This window comes from Suricata suricatta, chromosome 2 (genome assembly GCF_006229205.1).
Source record: "Suricata suricatta isolate VVHF042 chromosome 2, meerkat_22Aug2017_6uvM2_HiC, whole genome shotgun sequence".
Taxonomy (NCBI): Eukaryota; Metazoa; Chordata; class Mammalia; order Carnivora; family Herpestidae; genus Suricata; species Suricata suricatta.
This window is the reverse complement of record NC_043701.1, coordinates 87,624,373-87,638,847: the sequence shown is the minus strand read 5'-3', so window position 1 is coordinate 87,638,847 and position 14,475 is coordinate 87,624,373. Positions and strand designations below refer to the sequence as shown.

The window sequence follows — 14,475 nt, the reverse complement described above, 5'->3', positions numbered from 1 at the left end:
CGCTCTCCTAGAAGGTGGGTGACCCCAGGAGCGCGCACGGCGCATGCGTCTTTCCTCTGCCCTGCTAAAGTCCGGAAGTGCCTCTGCTATGATTGTGCGCTCTCCAGCTTTTGTTACCTTGGTTTCTCATGGCTTAAAGGTAAAAATCGGCCGCCCTAGCCCTGGAAAATTTAAAGATGATACTACTTCCTTTTTCTTTCTTTCTTTAATTTTTTTTCAGGACTTTCCCTTTTGCAAAGGGGAAAAACAAAAACAAAAACATACACTATCTGCCTCAGACCCTCAGCTAAGCAGCCGTCTAGACCACGCCTAGAGAGTCGTCCCTGACTGACACTCGGCGACGCTGGGAGTAGTATAAACTGGTTGGTAGACACACGTCTGACAGCCGAAAAGTCACATCATTTAAAATTTAGAACCTCTTACTCTGTAGAAGGAAACTAAGCGCGGCAGGAGCCCTGTTTTTGTTTGTTTTGGTTTTGCTTGTTTTTGCACAATGGTCACCGCCCTCCACACCCCCTTCTGTCCCCCTTAAGTCCATGGTTACAGCAGTGTAGATTTCAGCCCAAGCCCCTGTGTTTCAGCTTATCGCTGTGACTTGGGGTTAACTGCCCCCAACGTTTAAAAGTCTAGGTTATCTGGTTTGGAAAATGAGAATAACAATACAGTTGCAGACTAGACTCCTTGCCTTTAGAGAATTTAACGTTTAATGAATGTTACCTATTGTTACAATCATGATCACGGTATACAGAGTAACTGAGAAAGGAAGTGATAGTATTGTTATTTCTCTTCTGGCGGTAGCAGTGTGTTTGGCCTGTGGAATACTAAGATATGTAAAAGTGAGAATTACAAGTCAAAATCATATGCAATTTAGGATTTAAAGTTCTTATATTCACATGTGAGACAATAAGCCTTCTCACCCAGTGTTGGAAAATGTAGTTTCATAACTTTCTAACAGCCAATTATTAGCAATATGTATGAAGAGAATTAAACATTTGGGGGCACCTGACTGGCTCAGTCGGAGGAACCTGCTGACCTGAGCTCCAGGTGGTGAGTTCCAACGCCTTGTTGGGTGTAGAGATTCCCCCCCCCCCCCCCCCCCCCCCCCCCCCCCCCCCGCAACAAAGGAAGATAAACTTTAAAAAAAAAGTAGTAAAAAAATTTTAATTTTCACATTCTTTTGCCCAGCAATTCCACCCTTTGGAATTTATCCTAAAGCTAATGAGAACTCCCAAAAGATTTCTGTACACAGTGTGTTCGTTTAACTTAAATGTCCAATAATGGGATATAGATTAAATCATTTCAGCCTCTCTTGTTTAGCCAAATCTTCCAAAAGTGGAGGAAGGGGTGGGACTGGCATCTTCCACTAACATTGTTTGAGTTTTCAAAATAAGTAACTTGACTACACAAATCAGAATCTTGGAGAAGCCCCCTCCTCTTGTAGGAAACAGAGATACACAACAGTATTATGTATACATTTTCAAAAAGTTCACAGATTTTCATGAAGTCTGTCTATTAAGACCACAGGAAAACCCCTGTCTGGAAAATAATAAAGTTTTAATGTGCCAAGAAAATGGTTTATAAAACCCATTTAGATAAAAATGGTTGTATTTAGACCTAAATCAGTACAACAGTGGTATTAGATTTTCTTGTTTGCAAGAGTTGTTTTAGGAAATGATAATTATGAACTAGAGATACAGAGGGAGGGTTCAATATTAGTGTATTTATACTAGGTGACCCCATATTTCTTTTCAGGACACTCTGAATAGATTCATCCTTTTTTTACAACTTTTTAAAAATTTCCTCAATTAAAAAAGTGTCATTATTTAAATTGAGTTTAACATTTAAAGGAATGAGTTTTAATTTTTATTTATGGAATGGGACACCCATGATTCTGGCTATTGCGGTTCTTCAGAGTTGCTTCAGTGGCCATTAAGGTGATAAATGGTGAAAGATGTCCAAATAAAGTCAGTATTTTTTTGGATCATCATTTTAAAAAATACAAATGCCTTGACCATATAAACAACCCATTAATATAATACAAGTAATTTGAGATAAGAATGAATAAAAATCAAGTTAATTAAAAATTTAAAGTTTGTCTTTTAAAAAATTTTTTAAATGTTTATACTTGAGCCAACATGAGTGAGGGAGGGGCAGAGAGAGAGAGAGAGGGGGAGACACAGAATCCAAGCAGGTTCCAGGCTTTGAGCTGTCAGCACAGAGCCTGATGCAGGGCTAGAACCCATAAACCATGAGATCATGACTTGAGCCAAAGTCAGATGTTTAACCAGCTGAGCCACCCAGGTGCCCCTATTTAAAGTTAGTCTTTTATTATTATTATTATTATTAATTAAATAGTTTATTACCAAGTTGGTTTCCATATAACACACCGTGCTCTACCCCACAAGTGCCCCTCTCCATGACTATCACCCCCCTTCCCCTTTAAGGGAGTTTCTATATAGAGAGAGCTCATTACTTCCACATTTAGTATCCTCTGAGCTTAAAATGTTTTAAACATTTTAGAGAGGTGCCTCAGTGGTTCAGTCAGTTGAGCATCTGACTCTTGATTGTGGCTTAGGTCAAAATTCCAGGGTCATAGGATCGAGCCCCAGATGGGGCTCTACACTGAGCTATAGCCTGCCGAGTATTCTATCTTTCTCTTCTCCTGACCCTTTTTTAATCTTTATTTATTTTTGAGAGAGAAAGAGGAGAGAAACAGTGAGTGGGGGAGGAACAGAGAGAGAGGGAGACAGAATCCGAAGCAGGCTCCTGGCTCTGAGCTGTCAGCACAGGGCCCGATGTAGGGCCCAGATGCGGGGCTCGAACTCTCAAACCATGAAATCATGACCTGAGCTGACATTGGACGCTTAACCGACTGAGTCACTCAGGAGCTCCTCCTAAACCCTTTACCACTCTGCGCACACGTTCTCTCTCTCTAAAATAAAATAATAATTTTAAAATCAGTAATTAAATACACTTATATTTTTTCATTCATATTAAATATGAAATAAGAATTGGAAGTAGAAGAGAAACTGAAAATATCTGACTAGAGATTCCACATATATAATTACCCAATGTGACTCCCGAGTTCTCCAGTCTTCCTGGAGTCACCCTTTCCACCCGGATGAAATAACCTGAACCTTCTATAAGTCGAAAGAGTTAGGGGTCCTCAGAAAAAGAAGTCATTTTAGGACCTCAGCTATTTTCTTTGATCTTACCAGCTTTGCTTGCCCTAACACACTTCTTGCAGAACTCCTTAGAAAGTGTACGAATTATAAATAAAAGCAGAAACCTTAGTAGTTAATGATTTTAAGGAAACAAAGGGAATGCAAAAACTAACATCTCTGATAGGCCAAGATATAGCCTAACTATATCAGAGACCATAAATTAGTGGTAAAATTCCCAGTGCCATTTCGAAAGTGAGCCAGGCCCTGCATTCCTAACCTGAGACCAGGAGCCCAGATGTCATCTAGTTTATAACTGCTCTTGGAGCATGCCCATCGCCTCCTCCTGCAGTTACTTCTGCTTCATTATGTTGTCTCCACCCTGGGAGGAGCACAAGCTTTATTTAGCAGAAGTTACGTGTACAGGCATGTTTTCTAAGTGTGCTTGTGCAGTGTGATGCCCACCTTGACTTGTGATGACAAAGCTCCCATTTCCAAATATTCATCCTAACCCTAAATAAAAGAAACCCACTTAACCCCACTCAGGGAATCATGGCTTTGGAAGTTATTCACAGTGATCTATCTCCTTAGTTGCTGGAAACAAAGTTTCCTCTGTGTGACAACTTCACCTGGTGTTGTCTTTCCCTGTCAGGGACCAAAGAACTCTAGTTAGTTCCCTTACACCTCTTCTTCAAAGGAGTGCATTCCCCAGCTTGTCTAAATGTTTCTGAGAAGGGCTTGCACCTCTGCTGGTAACTGACTGCCATTATTTGATGTGCTGAGATCCAGACGCAAGTCTTGATCACTTTGCGCCATCTAATCACTGCTTCTGGATGCTTCTTCATTCTCTCTACATCCCTCTGCCACATGTTTATACAGTTGTTTTCCATCATACCACAAGTCACTATGAACAAAAAGCTGTATGTGCAACAGACCGCCAAAGACTTGTAGAAATTGAAAAGTGGTTATGTGCAAACAACAACAGAACAACTTAAAACAGTATCAGACACTGATTTTTTTACTAAAGTTCAAAGTACATTTTCTGCCGAGAGTCATGTTGTAGTGATCCTCCTTCTTCCTAAGCCGTCTCTTCCATCTCTTCCTCCCCAGGGCCCACTCTGACTCTCCATTGAGCTTTTTCCCAAATGCTTTTCTTTAAGGTCTAAAGCCCAGAATCCCTTTATTCTTCTCGAAGCTGCTATGGATGAAAATGGAGAATTTGTCTTATACAGTCCAGTTTGGTGCTACCTTTATCTTAACCCCTCTCTTAAGAGACTAAGGCTACAGACTTCTTTTTATAACAAAACCACCAATCAATATTTGTTCAAAAACCCAAGTCTATCCTTCCAGTCCTTTCCGAATGCTGTGACATTGGGACACCTGAGTGGCCCAGTAGGTTAGGAGTCTGACTCTTGACTTTGGCTCAGGTCATGATCTCACAGTTTGTGAGTTTGAGCCCTGCATTGGGCTATGCACTGACAGCTCAGAGGCTGCTTGGGATTCTCTCCCTCTCCCTCTGCCTGTCCCCTGCTCACTCACTTTCTCTCTCTCAAAATAAACATTAAAAAAAAAAAAAAAGAATGCAATGACACTGTTATCAAAATTTTGGCATCCTTTCTTCCTCTGTTCTTGTATTCAAAATAAAATAACTAGAACTAAAAAGAACTAACTGTAAATATGGAAATTCTTCCTCTGAGATGCCGATTATCAGTTCGAGCCCTGGATGAAAGTGTTTATACCAGTGCTGTCCCACACAAACGTAATTGAGCAACAAATGTAAGCCATATGTGTAATTTTAACTTTTCTAGCAGCCATGTTGTAAAAAGTAAAGAGAAATTAGTAGGATTAATGGTAACAACCCAATATGTCTAACACATTATTATTCCATAAAAATTAATGGGATATTTTACATTTTATTTTTCATATGAAGTAAAAAAATTTGTGATTCAACTCTGAGTAGCCACACATCAGGTTCTCAATAGCCTCATATGGCTGGGGCATACTCTTTTAGACAACACGGCTACATACAGTAATACAAAACACCAGTAGAGTTCCTAGGATTTCTTTATTATGCAGAGCTAAAAAGTTTAGATTAAGAGAGAAAATATCTTGTACATTTCATCTTTAAAAAAATTTTTTTAATGTTTATTTATTTTTGAGAGAGAGAGACAGAGAGACAGAGTACAAGCAGGGGAGGGGCAGAGAGAGAGAGGGAGACAGAATTTGAAGCAGGCTCCAGGCTCAGCTGTCAGCACAGAGCCTGATGCGAGGCTCGAACCCATGATCCTGGGTTCTTTATTTTCTGAGTCAGACCCTTAACCGACTGAACCACCCAGGCACCTCTCACTTACACTTCATCTTAATGTCTACTAAGATTTTTGTGCTAACCCCAAACTGTCCTTTAGTTTTCATTGTGCTTGTCTCTTCCTAAACACTGCTTTCTAAAGCCTCCACACGATGACTCCTAAATTATCACAGTTTGGTTCAGCTTGGCCTATTAATCTTCTTATTTGTTAGATTTCCTAATATAGGACTTCATTTACCATCGAAATGCATAGGATGACTCAGTTAGTTTTAGGTTTAAGACAGAAGAGGCAAGTAGAAACTGGCATACCTATAAGAGGTATGTCAGGATATATTTATTTAACATTCTAATTTCAACTTTTCAAAGTTCTTAAATAATCAGCATGAAATATCACATGTTCTGCTGATTTCCAGATTACTCTTCACATTTCAAACACTAGTAATTAATAATGACAACCTTAAAAAATATTAGTAAAATGATATTAGTAATATTAGTAAATATTAGTAAATTAGTAAAAAAATATTAGTATATAGAAGTGGGAATTGGTATCAGAACAGGACAATGTCCATTCAAGTCATTGTTCTACTTTGAACAGAAACAATGTGTTTTCTGAAAGGACTTGTTTTATGTCTAAGAAATCAATCTCAAAATAATATCTTTCCCTCTATATTGATAAAAATTTGTGAGGTAAACATAAATTAACAAAACAATAAAATATGATGAGGCATATGGATAATAGAAGAATGCTATCTAAGCTTATGAATATACTTGTGAGACCATAGCCATAATCAAAATTATCTATTCACACCCACAGAAATTTCTTCGTGTCCTTTTCTTTGCAGGGGGTTGGGGGAAATGCTTGTGTCCTTTTTTGTCCTTTATTTTCTTTTGTTTTATTTTAAATGTATATCCAAGTTAGCATTGACTGCAATAATGATTTCAGGAGTAGAAGCCAGTGATTCATCTCCTACATGTAACACCCAGTGCTCATCCTAACAAGTGTCCTCCTTAATGCCCCGCCCCCATTTAGCCCATCCCCCCCCCCACAACCCCTCCAGCAACACTCTGCTCTGAATATTTAAGAGTCTCTTATGTTTGGTCCCCCTCCATGTTTTTATATTATTTTTGCTTCCCTTCCATTATGTTCATCTGTTTTGTATCCTAAATTCCACATATGAGTGAAGTCATATGACATTTGTCTTTCTCTGACTAATTTTCGCTTAGCTTAATACCCTGTAGTTCCATCCACATTGTTGTGAAAGGCAAAATTTCATTCTTTTTGATTACTGAGTAATACTCCAATGTATATACACACCACACCTTCCTTATCCATTATCCATCAATGGACATTTGGGTTCTTTCCATACTTTGGCTACTGTTGATAGTGCTGCTATAAACATTGGGGTGCATGTGCCCCTTCGAAACAGCTCACTTGTGTCCTTTGGATGAATACCTAGTAGTGCAGTTGTTGGGTCATAGGGTAGTTCTATTTTTAACTTTTTGACGAACCTTCATGCTGTTTTCCAGAGTGACTGTACCAGTATTCATTCCCCACAGCAGTGAAAAAAGGTTCTTCTTTCTCCACATCCCTGACAACATCTGATGTTGCTTGAGGTGTTAACGTTAGCCATTCTGACAGGTATGAGGTGGTATCTCAGTGTGGTTTTGATTTATATTTCCCTGATGATGAGTGATGTTCAGCATTTTTTCATGTGTCTGTTAGCCATCTGGATGTCTTTAGAGAGGTGTCTATTCATGTCTTTTGCCCATTTCTTCACTGGATTATTTGTTTTTTTGGGTGTGAAGTTTGTTATAGATTTTGGATACTAACCCTTTATCTGATATGTCATCTGTAAATATCTTCTCTCTTTCTATAAGTTGCCTTTTAATTTTGCTGTTTGTTTCCTTCACTGTACAGAAGCTTTTCATCTTGATGAAGTCCCAATAGTTCATTTTTGCTATTGCTTCCCTTGGCTCTGGAGAAATATTGAGTGGAAAGTTTCTGCAGCTGAGGTTAAAGAGGTTTTTGCCTGCTTGCTTCTCCAGGATTTGGATGGTTTACTGTATTACGTTTAGATCTTTCATCCATTTTCAGTTTATTTTTGTGCATGTAAGAAAGTGCTAAAGTTTCATTGTTTTGTATGTCTCTGTCTAGTCTTCAAGCACCATTTGCTGAAGAGACTGTCTTTATTCCATCAATATTCTTTACTACTTTGTCAAAGATTAGTTGGCCATATGTCTGTGAGTCCATTTCTGGGTTCTCTGTTCTGTTCCACTGGTCTGAGTGTCTGTTTTTGTGCCTTACCATACTGTCTTAATGATTACAGCTTTGTAGCACATCTTCAAGTCCAGAATTGTGATGCCTCCAGCTTTGGTTTTTCTTTTTCAGGATTGCTTTGGTTATTTGGGATCTCTTCTGGTTCCACACACATTTTAAGATTGTTTTTTCTAGCTCTGTGAAGAACGCTGGTGTTACTTTGATAGGGATTGCATTGAGTGTGTAGATTGCATTGGGTAGTATTGACATTTTAACAATATTTGTTCTTCCCATCCATGAGCAGCTTATGTCCTTTTTAATTCCACTCTTGCTATTCCTCTACTGATATAGTTTCTGTCCTTCAAATTAGCTTGCATCTTCTATAATTTTACATTAATGGGATCAAGCATTGTATACTCCTTTGTCTAGATTTTTTCCTTCAGTCTATGTGTTTTGAGATTTTTGCAACTTGTTGCAAGTAGTAGTAGTCCACCCCTTTTTGTTACTAAGTATTCCCTTTTAAGGACATACAATTTGTTCAGTTGGTATTGGATGCGTAGATTACTTTCAACTTTCTGACTATTATAGGTAAAACAGCTATGCACATTCATATATAAGTCTTTGTATAGGTATATGTATAGGCACGACTTTGTAGTGTATACCTAAGAGTAGAATGTCCATGACAGGTGTATGTTTAAAGTTTTAAGAAATTGGGGCACCTGGGTGGCTCAGTCATTAAGCATCCAACTCTTGATTATGTCTCAAGTCATGATCTTTGCATTTTGTGAATTTGAGCCCCACATTGGGCTCTGTGCTGATAGTGCAGGGCCTGCTTGGGATTCTTTCTCTCTCCCTCTCCCTCTCTCTCTGCCCCTCCCCAACTTGCACTGTCTCTCTCAAAAAAACAAATAAACATTTAAAGTTTTAAGAAACTGCCAAACTGTTTTCCAAAGTGGCTGTATCATTTTATTTTCCCACCAGCAGTGTGTAAGAGTCTCCTTTGATACACAACTTTGTTAACTCTTGGGATGGTCATTCTTTTTAATTAGACCAGTAGTGGTTTCTTATGGTTTTATTTTGTATTTTTTAAGGATTACTGATATTGAACATGTTTTCAAGTGGTTATTTGGCATCTTTATAATATCCTTGGTGAAGTGTTCAAAATTTTGTCCATTTTTTATTGTTACTATTTTGTTTCCTTTTTACTGAATTATGAGAGTTTTTAATTCTGAATAAAGGCATGGATTCTGGATCAGATGTGAGGTACAAAAATTTACTCCCAGTTTGTGGTGGTTCTTTCACTCTCAACTGTATCTTTGAAAGAGCAGAAGTTCTTAATTTTGGTGGCATTAAATTCATTAATATTACTTAGAACCTAGTGCAGAAGAGAGTTAAGTAAGTCAACAATCACAACATGATGTGGTAAACGCTATAATAAGAATTTGCATAGCAGGCATAAAAAATGGCATTTGCTTCTGATTTAGGGATTATTAAAGACTTACTAAAGGAAGAGATATTTGAGAAGGAGTTAGCTAAATAAGACTGGAAATGAAGTTTCAAGCAAGAAAAGAACATGGGCACAAGCTTTGACCTATAAAAGAATATGGCATATTTAACTATAAGCATCTGTATGACTGGAACATGATCTACCTATGAGGACAAAATTGAGAATGAAATTAGGCTGAAACTGAGAAAATAAATTAGTCATAAAGGATCCTGTATACTACAGAGTTAGGACTGAATGCTTGTCATTATGACTATATATGCATTTTAGAAAGATTATTCTGAAGTTGCTGATGAAAATAAATGGGGAATGGGTAGATGGGATGTGGAGGCTGACCAGATATGAAGTATGAGAAGGATCCAGAACAAAGTTAATGATGCCTGGGGAAAAGAGAAGATGAATAGGTAGGAGTAATTCGGAAATAGAATCAACAGGATTTGGTTATTAGGGAGTATTTCCTGAAAGGCTGTGAAAGGTGTTAAATATAGAATTTAGAGAAAGGGGTTTTAAAACCTAAACAAAATCAGTGATGCAGCTGAGGAATGGAGCTACATGATTTGAAATTTTGTGAATATTTTAAATATATTTTATTTCCTGACAGACTATTGTAATGATATCAGTGAGATGGCTGAGAGACCAAGATGGCCATTAGATTCATAATAGCTACTGGTAATCAAGAAATAGATGAAGCCCAGTTTATGTTTTAAAAACTGAAGATTATTGGAGATTACTATATTCTTATAGTATTAAAGTCCTAATTAGTATCTCCTATATTCATATTTTGAGGTTATATGTTAAACCACATAATCTGAACAGCAACCCAGGTGAAACAACAAATCCAGTAAGTTATTTAGAAGACACTGAGACTATTCAAGTTGGAGTTCTTATAATTAAAGGGAAGGAAAAATGACAAAAATAATTTGTTTTTTTTTTTCCAGTGGCCATAGCTATAGATGAAGTCAGAGCATGATTGCAGTTCAGCTAAGCAACTAGTCATGTCCAAAAAGTGAGTCCAGCTGGGAAGTAGTGTTTTCAGATTTTACGGTTAGATAAGACGGTTAGTATTAAAGAGACAAAAGGTTTCAGGAAGAAGCAATTCTTAAAACAGATTGAGAAAATCTGAACAGAAAGTCAACATAATACAAGTTCAGGATCTAGGCAAAATGTCTGAGTAATACATTTGTGGCAGGTACAAATCCAAGAATCGAGGTTAATGATAACCAAAAGCCTTAAGGTAGGTTCTACTTATATATATATGTCTGAACAAAGGTCAGACTTGTTCTCAAAGTGCAGGGAGATCCGAGGATGCATAGGAAGAAAAGAACGAGGAAGTGACTGGAGTAAGAGACTTGGGGAATAAGAAATGAGGCCAGATATGAGTTGCAGGGGGTCAAGTAGCTTTTTATGACATGAATACAAGGGAGAACAATCAGCAAAATTAAGTGGTTAGGGGAGAAAAGAAGTGTTTTCAGTTTCTTAGTAGGAGATTATTACCACTTTGGCAAAGTGGAGAACTGGGTCCAGACACCCTTGAGGAGGTGTTCTGAAAGGTTTATAATATAGGAAAAATACAGAGTGCAATCAGATATTTTAAAATTACAAGAGAATTTTGCCACAGTTCACAAGCATAAGCCAGGAAGGATTTTAAAAATCAGTTATGGGGGCGCCTGTGTGGCTGAGTTGGTTAAGCGTCCAACTCATGACTCAGGTCACGATCTCACAATTTGTGGGTTTGAGCCCTGCATCTGGCTTTGTGCTGACAGCTCAGAGCCTGAAGCCTTCTTGGGATTCTGTATTTCTCTCTCTCTCTGACCCTCTCCTGCTCACGCTGTCTCTCTCTCTCTCTCAAAAATAAATAAAACATTAAAAAAATAAAAAATCAGTTATGGGAGGGAAAACTTATCAGACCTGAGGACACAAACTTTAACAAATTTAAACACAAAAGGTAATGATAATTTCCTAACAGAGAAGAGAATGACAGCTGCTTTCATTTTTTACAAAACAGTTTATGGCGCATACATTGCCTTTATACTAAATAATACACCATAAACAGACATAAAAAGAGATCAGCCAATGTTTAATCATTGTGTGTCACTTGGAATGATGACAAGCTCATGGAGCTCTGGACAGAGTAAGTGTACATCCACCCTTTAACTCTATCTCAAAGGTCTTAACTGAGTGCTCAAAAGTGGTATGTGAAAGGCAGGGAATGAGGCAGGATTGCTGGGAGCAGTCCCTTTGAGGATTCCAATCCTTGATTAAGTGTACTGCAGCAGCGCTTGGAAGGCTGGGGGCAAGGCAACGGATGGAGAGTTACACTCAGGCACAGTAAGACAGGCAAGACTGAGGAAGAAAGAGAGCAGCCCTCAGACATGTTGGTAGCTGGGCTTTTGAGCTAGAAGAGTAGCAGTTTAGTGGGTTAGCTATCAGGTACAAAGTAATCTCTAGAGTTTTGCTAGTGTTGAAAACCCAAACACACTTTAAGGAAATGAACGGAGTCTAATTAAAGCTTCAAAAAAAAAAATCCAGACTCAGCAAATCCAAAGTATCAATACACTCAGACTTCCAAATAAGAAGTCCAATAGAAAAAGTGCCAAGATATTTTTTAGGGCAAATGTTATTTACCTTTCTCTCTCTCTCTCTCTCTCTCTCTTTTTCTTTTTCTTTTTCTTTTTCTTTTCTTTTTTTTAAATATCCAGCATTTAACAAGACTTATGAGATGTGTAAAGACAAAAGAAAATGTGAGCTGGGGTCAAAAGAGAAAACTGTTAATATAAGCAAACACAAAAATGGCTCATTGTTTGGAATTATCTGAAAGGGATTTTAAAATCAATACTTATATATATGTTACAGGTCTGTAGAGAAAGTGGACAACAAGGGAAATGTTACAAAATGGAAATACTAGAAAAAATAAGTAAAATATAAGTCAGAAAAAAATCCACTTCATAGTGTTACCAGCTAACTGGAAGCAGCAGAGAAAAAAATCTACAAACCTAGGACAGGTTAACAGAGATTGTGCAAACGAAATATAAAGAGCAGAAAAAGGGACAAATGAAGAAGGAGTTTGATATCTTCAGGACAATATCAAACGACCTAGCACACAAGTACTGGGAATACGAGGAAAGGAAAAAAGAAAGGAACAGAATAAATATTTGAAGAGAGAAAAACTGAGAAAGCTCCAAACTTTACTGAAGATAACAATCCAGATATTCGGCCCAGTAAATCCTAAAAAGCATAAACTCAAAGGAAAGCGAGTCTAGGGAATCATATAAAAAATCTTAAAATGAATTTTAAGATATGTATTCCACACAGGAACAATGATAAAATCACTAGTAACTTACATCAAAAATACTGGATGCCATAGAAAATGGAATGGCATTTTTGTAGTGACCTAAGAATATTAAAAAAAATAAATGTTAACTTAAATTCTGTATTTAGGAAAAATAGTTAAATATTTCAGGGAAGATAAAACTATTTTTAGACAGACAAAAGGTGACCACATTTATCACCAGAACATCTGTAGCAAAAAGTTTAGAAGTACTTTAGGCTAATGTGAAATAATACCAGGTGGAAGTCCTACTATATGAATAAACATATAGAAGTATTTTTTTATTATCCTTATTATATATATTTCATCTATTATATCTATCTATAGCTATATATATAACTTTGAAAGATTATGGCTCAAGTGAATATAGTAATGATATAGTTTTCATTGATAACATCTGTAGAAGTAAGATGTATGCCAAAAAGGGCACAAAATGTAGAAAAAATGTAAATAGAATTATGGTATTGAAGTGTTCTTTTATTTTTACTATTTGAAGGTAAAATAAGATTTGAAGATACATAAAGTAAAAAGATAAAGGAGAATATATTATGAAAACAGTAAGCATAAGATTGTCCCACCATAGTAATATCAGAAAAATAAGACTTAAAGAAAAAGAGTATTAACAGAGATACAGGAGCAGATTCGTGGTGGTATAAGTCATTGTATAAGAAGACATAGCAGCTTTAAACATGTATGCAGCACTAACAGAGCCTTAAACCCACAAAACAATAATTGACACAATTAAATGGAGAAATAGACAAAACTACAATAAATAATTCATAGAAGAATAGACAGAAACCCAACAAAAGTATAGAAGTTTTAAAGAACAATGTGTACTAACTTGATCCACTGAAGTCAATACAATATGAAGTCCATCAACTAAAAGCACAAATTCCTTTCACCTGCACAAAGAACATTCAGCAAGATAAACCAATTATTTTATACAATTTTAAAAAGTCTTCAATAAACTTCACAAAACCAGAAACATATAATACATATTTTATGAAGACAGATTAGAAATCAGTAACAGAAGAATATCTGGAAAATGGCAAAATACTTAGAAATTAAGTAATTCTTTTCTAAAAAACCCATGAATCAAAGAAGAAATCACAAGGAAAAAAAAGAGAAATATTTTAAACTCTATAATGAGAACATAATATATCAAAATTTGTAGGATGCATCCAAAACTGGTACAAAATGGAGATTTATAACATTAATTGCTTATATTAGAAAAGAAGAGAGGCATCTGGGTGGCTCAGTTAGTTAAGTGTCAGACTCTTGATTTTGGCTCAGGTCATCATCTCACAGTTCATGGGTTCAAGCCCTTTGTCGGGCTCTGCACTGACATTGTGGAGCCTGCTTGGGATTTTCTGTCTCCCTCTCTCTCTGCCCCCGCCCCCACCCTTTAAAAAGTAAATTTAAAAAAAGTGGGAGGCACACATTCTACATTAGAAAACAAAACAAAACCAAAAAATAAAATGAAACCCAATTTAAGAGAAAAGGAAATAATATACATAAAAATAGAAATTAATGAATTAAAAGATAAACAGAGAGAAGTGTCTGTTCATATCTTCTGCCCATTTCTTCACTGGATTATTTGTTTTGTGATTGTGAAGTTTGGTGAGTTCCTTGTACATTTTCGATATTAGCCCTTTATCTGATATGTCATTTGCAACTATCTTTTCCCATTCTGTCGGTTGCCTATTCGTTTTCTTGATTGTTTCCTTTGCCTTGCAGAAGCTTTTTTTTTTTCCATAATATTTTATTGTCAAATTGTTTTCCATACAACACCCAGTGCTCTTCCCCTTAAGTGCCCTCCACCATCACCACCACCTGTCTTCCCCCGCAACCCTCAGTTCATTCTCAGCATTCAATAGTCTCTCAAGTTCTGCATCCCTCTCTCTCCCCAACTCTCTCTCC

General features: G+C 36.9%; 1 long non-coding RNA gene across 2 annotated transcripts in view; it reads left to right on the top strand.

Annotated features, from left to right (window-relative positions):
• The first annotated feature begins 59 nt into the window (after positions 1 to 59).
• Positions 60 to 14,475, top strand: part of LOC115283314 — a 35,859-nt gene continuing 21,443 nt past the window's right edge. For both annotated transcript variants that reach the window (XR_003905005.1, XR_003905002.1), the window contains exon 1: positions 60 to 139. This is a non-coding gene — a long non-coding RNA (uncharacterized LOC115283314). The remainder of the gene's footprint in view (positions 140 to 14,475) is intronic.